At 41.0% G+C, this 9271-nt stretch overlaps 1 long non-coding RNA gene across 1 annotated transcript; it reads right to left on the bottom strand.

Moving 5' to 3' along the window:
- Positions 1–637: 637 nt before the first annotated feature.
- LOC145660282 (uncharacterized) lies at positions 638–4198 on the bottom strand. The gene is made up of 3 exons (XR_014126533.1): positions 4048–4198; positions 1181–1273; positions 638–720 (listed from the first exon to the last, which is right to left on the bottom strand). It is a non-coding gene; the product is annotated as an uncharacterized LOC145660282 (long non-coding RNA).
- Positions 4199–9271: the final 5073 nt, after the last annotated feature.

Below are 9271 nucleotides of genomic sequence, written 5' to 3'. Positions count from 1 at the left end.
ATAATTCCCCTCTGATTATGCCTGACTAGCAGGTGGGATTCCCAGGGTTCCAGATTAATGGGGCCAAGATACTGATGGCGGAACCTTCCAGAAGCTCCTCGTTTCTCGGACAGGACTCTGGCACTGGGGATGTGAAATCCCGTAATCTCCCATCCTCCTCACCAGCAGCTCCGCCCAGTCTGGGGTCTGAACCAGTGACAGGCTCAGCAACAATGTTTCTATGGTATTAAGAGCAGACCAGTAGATGGACAGGTAAGGTAGATGGACAGGTAAGTAAAACATCATGATGTCAGCCATCAGGAGGTAGAGTAGTCTCTGTAAAGCTTTATTAAAAGGAAAAACAAATGTAAAAAAAAAAAAAAAAAACCATGTACAAAATAAATTCCAGCTGGCTTAGAAAAATTCCTCCTCTCTCATGTTATGACACACAAAAACACAGGCTGCACATTTAGGACAAACATCAAACGCACTGCAGTAAAAGACGGTTCCCACCTCTGACACATAGTTAAGGGGCGGATATTTACACATATTACTAATTTGTCATTTCTGTTTCTGATCATGTGTCTCATCAGAACACAAAGCTGGCCTGACGTGTCCAGGACACACACACACACACACACACACACACACACACACACACACACACACACACACACACTATTTGAACTGGTTATCAATAAGGGTTCCCTTCATCTTTGCCTTCTTAGCTTCTAGTTCAGGCTGAAAAAAAGAAAAACAGCAGAGCAGTTACACACACACACACACACACACACACACACAGAACATGTACACATTAAAACACACACTGTGCCAAACACTAACATGCATTGAATATTTACACACTTCATTATATTTAACACACCACAAAGGTGTTTTTCATTATATATATATAACACACTGAACATGCCGTGTGAACGCAGTCTCATGTGGAACACACAACCTGTGCTGTTCACCTGATCAGACAAATTTCCCCCTCGGTTCTACACGAGAGCTTTTACCCTCGCCTGACAGTCAGGTGTGTTCCACCGTGTGAGGGAGAGAGTGGGTATATTTATTTGGTTATCTTTGTGAGCATGACTGTCAGAAAGTGTGTGTTCTCACCAGCTCTTTTCTTTCGTGTGTGTGTGTGCGCGCGTGTGTGTGTAGGGGTGTGTGTGTATGTATGTGTGTGGGGTCTCACCAGTTCCTGCAGTCTTTTCTTACTCATTCCTTTCCTCTCTAGTTGTTTCTCGATGACTTTTGCATTCTGAGTATAACAGTCTGCCACCTCCCTCTGGAAGAAGCAGCCAATTACAACGTTCACATCACTTATTGTTTTTAATATTCCCTTTTATAAAAAAAAGGAATCAAATCAATTACTAATCAACATTTATGTCACCAATTACTACAATATTCATTATAATGTTGATATGTATGAATTTGAATCTATCAGGTATTTCAAAGCAATCACAAGTGTATCACATCAGACAACTGGTCACATCACAACAGGGAGGCAATCCCACTACATTTGAAGGACATGTGGAACTATGCAACTGCTTACACCGGGCAAGGGCACCCCAGGCGAAGCCACACCAGCAGGTTCCAGGTCCAGGCCACATGACCCCTGGTCTGCATATGACTGTACTTCATCTAGGCCAACACACCTTCCAAAACTCATCAGGTAATTACCAAGCCCTTCACACCTCACTCCGGTGTGTGGAAGCAGGCCAGTGATCTGTGCAGGGTATAACGCACATCCTCAGCTAACTCGGGTAACTCCAAATACCCTGCTTAAAGAATAAACACTGTGTACTAACAACAGCCAAACACGTATTCTGGCTAGAACTCTAGAATAATCTAAATTATTATCATGAGCAAATAATTTTTTTCACTTTATCAGATGTCTAAATGACAGAAAAATACATATACCCTCTGACAGGAGGTGAGTGTAAAACAAGCAATGTAAACACAAAACTCCACCAACAAACAAATATGTACAAGACAAGCCTTATAGGTGCAAAAAAACACAGAACCAAGGAGTGGAACTGATCGATCTTGAATCGCTAAATTGCAGCTGTACCTAGAACATTTTTATTGTTTTAGGATGGTTTGCAGTTTTGGGGAGTTTTGTTTTGTATTTTTGTTGATAGAAATATATGACTAGGGTTACACAAGGCAGTGTGAACAGCAGGGATCTTACACGTGTTTCCTGAACTTCCAGGGAGTCCTGTAGGGATGCAAGAATTCCCTGAACACGGATGTGACTATTTTAATGAAAGAGGAATCATTTTGATCAATTTTTTAAATCTAAATGCAGTTAGCATAAGTTCCAGTGGGATGACAGGCGTATTGAATTCTAACTTCTGCTCTTTGGATATCAATAGGTGAAATGGCTATGACTGTGTGAATTATTCTGTAATCTGGATTAGGATGAAGTGAATCAAGAGTTCCACTTTACTGAGGAAAGCACAGAGTATATATGTGTCCTATATCTACTATCTAAATCTACAGGATGATGGGGAAAAATGAAGAATGTTCTAAGGGTCTACATAGACAGGAAACAAGCAGGTTAGTAAAGATTAGATGCAGTCAGCATGACCCAGCCATGAGCTGCTTGCGTGCGTAGAGAGATAGGGAGAGCGAAAGAGAAAGGGAGGGGTAAAGTATGCAAGAAGAGGGAGCAGATGACCTCGGGTGAGGAGCTCTCGGTCAAGCAGTTACATTATGGCTGATAAGCAGAGACGGAGTCTATCAAAAATGACCTCAAATGGAGAAAATTTGGTGGCGGCAATGGGTGTCATTCTGATCTCACACAACACTGCTGGCAGTAGATCTATCTACTTCTTTCCTGTTTCCATCATGAGATGTGAAACTTCCAGTCAATAGTTAGGTAGGTGCATAGTTTCTGAGTTACCTTAGAAATGAAACATGGGTCCCTGATCTGAATGTTATTACCCGAAGCACACCATACCTCGATATTATCTCCTTGGCTAGGATTTTAACCACAGTGCGGGCGTCTTCCTTAGAACAAGGAAACACATCAGTCCACTTGGAAAACCTGTCTACAATCGCTAGCAAGTACTTTCAACTGACTGAAAGGGATATTCAGGAGCCGGTAAGGTATCATATTTGGCTTGTGTTTTACCTTGGTTGCTTCTGGCACAGGTTAAACAGCAATCTAGGAGGAGTTTTACAGTTATGTGTGTTGCAGGTATACAAAACTGTTTTTAAATGTTAGCCGTCACCCCCTTTGTGCGATGTGAAATCCCATGAAAATGATGCACAAGAAATGGCAAAATACATTTAGGAACGGTGACATGCCCCTCCAGGTCACAGATTAGACCACTTTAATCAGGACTACAGCCCTAATCAACCCAGTGAGAGCAGTCCTGTTGTGTACCCTGAGTTTGTAAGAAACACAGATTGATATTATTCGGCACAAAGCAATGAGAAAACATTGCGATCGCTTCACACATCAAGGATATAGTGTACGGGCATGAGGGAGCATTCACAGCTGACCAACGTGGGATCTCATCTGCTGAAGCATTGCCAGCGGCCGTGTCAGACTCAGAGGTTGAGTCATGACCCTTGACCTTTAACGATAGCCAGCCGAGCTGGTAGTGTACATGCAGACAAAGGTACAGACACTAGTCCTGGATTAGAAATGGTCTTGCCGTCCGAGGTGCGGAACCCCCTGGAGTGCCAAATCTTAACAAAGTTATGAGCAACCCCAAACGCATAATGGGAATCAGTGTAGATGGTGAAAACCTGATCCCGGAGTAGATGGCAGACCCTGGTCAACGCCATCAGCTCAACTGCTTGAGCAGACCTATAAGGTAGAGAGTAAGCCTCCCAAATGAGGTTAGGCAGAGAGCAGACAATAACCACAGGGAAATTCAGAGTCAGACGGTTTAAAACATGGGCCATCTACAAAAATGTGATAAACGCCTATTTTTAATATCAGTCATGTTAGGAGGCATAACTCTACACAGTTTCTCACCCAGCATCATGAATAGAGCAGAAATATTCACGGGGTGGCTGGAGCCGTGCTCCGAAGTCTCAACCTACTGTAGAGAGGCGAGGTTAGTAGAGAGGGTGGGTGTGGCTTGTCGTCCAATCTTCCTCCAGAAGTCCCCCTCTCACTTTCCTGCTTCAGCTCAGATGTGTGTGTGGCCTTCGAAACAGAAACATCTGCCTGAGCAGTGGCCTGTCTTATCAGTGCATGCTTCACAAGTGGAGGAGGATCCTTTCAGCTGTGTGGCAGCAAAAACAGCTATTTCAGTCCCAGGAGTCTTATTGAGTTTTACACCATGTGCCTTGTCCCACACCGGCTTGGCCTTATTCCAGGTCTGCCAAGAATTCTTCATATATTGAAAATCCCAGCTAGGGTCCCCATATCCCTCATAAATAAACATAGCACTAAGCACTATAAACTCCTGTTGAAAAGAAATCTGAATACTTCTTGTATTTGCATGTATAGTGTTGTATTTGCATGTATAGTGTTCACTGTTTATAAAAAACAATATGGTGATGTAAAAGTATACTGTAAATTTCATTATTATTTCACTCTTGGCTAAATAATAAACCCAACCAACTAGACTGAAATTACACAGACATGGGGAGCAGTTGTTTTTGTAGTCAGGATAAATCAATTCTAAAGGAGTTCCTTCTAAAAGAAGCTGCTGACCTGCTCCCTGCGCTCTTCCACATTCTTAGAAGTGTCCCAGCCTTTGCGTGTGTTGAACTTGGACACCTAACTAGTAAATAAAGGTTTAGCAATTTTACAAAGAACCGTAATGAAAATCAAGCTGCACTGATGGAAGAAATAATGTTAGCTAGCTACAGCACCCTTATCGATGGTTTAGCTCGCTGGTCGCCAGCCAGTCTATCTATCAAGTCGATCTCACATGTCTAATTTGCTCATAATTCAGAATATGATATTATGTTTATCGATGAAAAGGTTGGTGACCACTGGATTAGGCAGTCAATTAACAAAAGTGTTATCCCAACTAGCTAGCTAGGTTAGCTAAGGTTAGCCAGATGGTTTAGCCCGCTAGCATTGCTGTATCGCTAACATAACCTACACACAGCTCGTTCAAGCCTTTGAAAAACCTCCCTAAAAATGTTCAAATATCCAGTTACAACTACTTTCAAATTTTACAAAGAGCTAACCAGCTAACAGCTAGAATTCTGCAGATTGCTACTTTGTGTACTTACGTTTGTGCCGCTGTTTGTGTGTTGTGTACGGTTCAATCATAGCAAAGACCGTTTCTGCTTGGATAAAAGTGCCTTTGGCTCCCCACTGCAGTATGTCCTACCAGTCCCGTCCCAAATCTAATGTCTCCTGTCGGTAATCCGAGTTATGGATGTGACACCGTTTTCGTATTATGTTAAATGTTTAATAGTGTTCACTGCTATATTTGTATGTGAGTGGCACTTGTGTTGTCCGTGTTTAATGTTAATAAATGTTTCACAAACACAAGGGAGTCTGTGCGTCCTGCCCCGCGCCCTGCGGCACTCGGGCCAGCAGCAACGTTACACGAAATAATGTTGGTGATTGCTGACTTAAGCTCTACTCAGTACGTTCAAGAAGAACTATCTTCTAATGTTTATTTTGTTTTTTAAATAGCATGACATTCAACTGTAGAGGCAAAAAGTGTGGAAATACTTTAACAATGACAAAGATTAAGTACTTTAACGTTTAGTATTTATGAGGAGTTGTGAATGCTGAGATGTCCACCACTAAGTTTAATAAAATGGATTTTACAAAAAACAAAAAAACAAAAACGTTCTTGTACTGAATAAAAGTGGAGGTCTTCTTTGACGTTTGCAGTGTTCTCTCTCTCTCTCTCTCTCTCTCATATATATATATATATATATATATATATATATATATATATATATATATATATATATATATATATATATAAAATCATTTTTACTGGTGTGTAAATGCATAATTGAAGCAATGACTTTGTATTTCATCAAGTGTCATGTGACACAAAAATCTGCTGATTAGTTAAACAAATCAGAAGCCTCTGAGTCATAAACAAATGCCTAGTGCCAGAAGCATTTTATAGTCCCATATGCGCAAGCTGAACAATATTCATAATTTGCTGTTGTTTCAGTCCTGTTTGGCCATCATTTTGCCTTGTTAATATGGCCATGTGCCTGAAAATCCTTTGTCATGGAGAATAATGCATGGTGTTGTAGGATAATGTATGTCTTGGACTGTTTCTCGATGAGGCAATAAATGAACAAAATATGGAAATATTAGTTTTAGCTCTCAGCATTTCTTGTGTTTAAAGGGTCTTAGGCTAGTGATATGTGCATTATTTTTTCTGTGATGTTCTTCTATCCTTCTATGCTACTCTGTTGTCTTTCAGTAACAGTTCCAAAAATTCTGCCTTTGCTTTAGTTCTGCTTTATTAATATATTTGCTTGTGAGAGAATTAGACCAGGGACAAGCATGATATCTCAAACATTTCCTGAGATGTCAATGTTACTCTTCATGAATCTTCATAAATCAAAAACACACTGAGGAACTCTGGCCACATTTCATTTGAGCATACCCATGCACTGTGTAATCTTCAATATGCAATAGTAGATTAATTAAATAAGTTGTACATTTTTCAGGGTTATTAGCATGGAACATATACTTTCAAAGCATCGGCACAGTGGAGGCACTGAGATAGTGAGTGTTGCAAGTGTGTCGTGCCCAGCAGGGTGGCTGGAGTTTTCCTGCATGTCACTGTCACTGCAGAGTGGTCAGCCACCCAAAATATCTTGGCAATTGCAGTCGTTTGGTCAGAAGCAAACCACTGATAAAGGGCTAGAAAATGTGTAGAAATGTGGATGGTGGCAGAATGGACCATGGACTCTAACTATGCAACCACAAGGTGCCTCTTGTAACGCTTGGAGTTAGTCCTATTTAAATTATGCTCCAACCCAGATTAGCAAAGAGCTTTGGCACTGGTAGAGAGAAGCCTGTGAAGCATGTGGAGCAGACGCGAGTCAGACTCAACTCAGTTATGCAATAATCTTGCCGGTTTATTCACTACGTGACAGCGGCTTGCTCTTGGAATCCTGTTGACAGTGCATACATGAAATGTAGAAATGTCCAAAGCTCATAAACACATTAACAGAGAAATGAAATTAAGGACAAAAGAATCGCTGGGTCCAGTAAGGTCCGTCATGTACAGAACAAAAAAAAGTCTTCTCCTGTGTGGCATTCATGCACATGCATTTTCCGTGAAACACAACTTAAAGGGACAGCAGACAAATTATTGCCCGTTACACTCTGCACAGCAGTAGGTATTTAGACTATAGTGCTGTGAGAGTGTATACACAGCAGTAAATTGTTTCTATTTCTATTTCTATGTGTATCAGAGGGTTTCTTCTAAAACCACTAGGAATGTTCAAAAGACCTCTGCGTCATACAGAGAACTGGCACAGCCAATAGGAAGGAAGCTTTCATACCGGGGGTGGAGAGAGCGGCGGAAAGTTCATTAATATTCATAAAGCTGTTAACACAATAGGAGCGGGTACTGGCGCAGTCAATCACACGCTACTGTGTAAGTGATTTGTAGCTAGCTAGTGTTTGTCCACACTCCAATTATAATCAGTTGTTAGGCTTACTGACCTTTAGAATTCACATCAAAAGATGAGAGGTGTCAGTAGATTTGGAAAAGAGGAAAGGTGGCTGCACAAAGCTGCCACCAATAAGACCAAACCACAGTGCTCAGAAAGCAAACAACGTTCAGGTATGTGTATACACATTTTATTTAAACGCTGAAATGAAGGAGCATGTGTTTTTGAATCTTTAAATTGTATGGTATACCTTAAAAATGTTTGTACTGGTGCCTCTAGAATGAAACAAATAGAAATACATTTTTAGTACATTTTAATAAAAGGTTGTTTGGCTATGATGGAAGGTTGTGTATGGTTATGTGTGCTTGTGTGTCAGTATGTAAATTCTTGTGTGAAAAATACCTTGTATACTTTGTTTAGGCTCTTGATGTGGCTGTGCGCAGTCCAGAAACTAGAGATAGCACACATTTTGCTCCATGTGTTCTACCTCCAATCAATGGTAGCCATCCACTACCATTTCAGAGAAAAAAAGGTAAAGAACTATAAAGTCTATACATTCTAGAGAAAATTACATGGCAATTAATACCTGTTGGTTTTTAACACATGGTTTCATATGAAGAGTCAGAAGATATTTTTAAACTGAGCCTTCTCATCTGGCTCTTGATGTGGGTGTGCACAGTCCAGAAACTAGAGACAGCACACATTTTGTGTGTCTGTCTGTGTGTGTATATGTTACTTTCCAGGGAATAAAATTGTCTGTACAAAGAAAGGAATAAAGAAAGGAATTACCAGCACTAGAGAGGTATGACGTCCTATTAAACTCAGTAGATTAAGACTAATGTGGGTGCAAATTCTGTTGATTTTTTAGATAGCCATGGTACTGTCAAGTAGACTTGAAAACATAACAAGACCCATCCCATAAATCCCATCACAAAACTTGGAAATTTCGAGCCCCCATTTAAAACTGAAAATGCAGTAAATGTATTGCCACGGAGTAGGATGGGAAGATGTATTGTACAGTAGTAGAGTCTTGAAGGCATAGAAAATAATCTCAGTATTGTGTACCTCCACTCTCAGTTCCAGTGACATCTCAAAGAAACGATCAACTTTGTGGAGCTGGAGATCCAGGCCAAACTAGCCAATCTGGCCAAGATAAAGGCAATGATCGGCAACAAGTGGAAAGCTCTGGCAGGGGTAATGATAACTAAAGACAAGCTGCGTGCAGACAATCTGCGCCTGTACCAGCGCTGCAGCCTGCTGAGAAACAAGAAGCTGCTCCAGGATTTTGAGAAGGTGAAGGATGCATGCGAGGACCTGCAGAGCCAAATAGACATTCTCAAGAGGCAGCATGAAAAGCTCTCTGTCAAGTGTAGCACAGTAAAGAGCAAGCTGAAGCAGAGCAGGCCACTGCAGCATTGTGTATAACACAGTTGAACACACACGTGTACACGTATATACACAAACATGCTGTATGCTCTTTGTGCAGAACTAAAATAAAAACAGTACACTGTTATATTTGAAAATAGTGCTGTGTTGACCATAGCATAAAGATAATGTTTTGTTCTGTCCTATTTGTTGACATGTTGAAGCTCATTATCTTACGGGCAGGGTCCAGCATCGATCTCTCGGTTGTAGACCACATCTCTACCAGCTCCATTCCTGAGTCACATGCTATCAAAAAGCTAGCTCCTGCTATCACTGC

Source organism: Electrophorus electricus, chromosome 1, assembly GCF_041902795.1.
Source record: "Electrophorus electricus isolate QZ-2024a chromosome 1, ASM4190279v1, whole genome shotgun sequence".
Classification (NCBI taxonomy): Eukaryota; Metazoa; Chordata; class Actinopteri; order Gymnotiformes; family Gymnotidae; genus Electrophorus; species Electrophorus electricus.
Note: the sequence above shows the minus strand (reverse complement) of the source record. Positions and strands in the feature narration are given on the sequence as shown.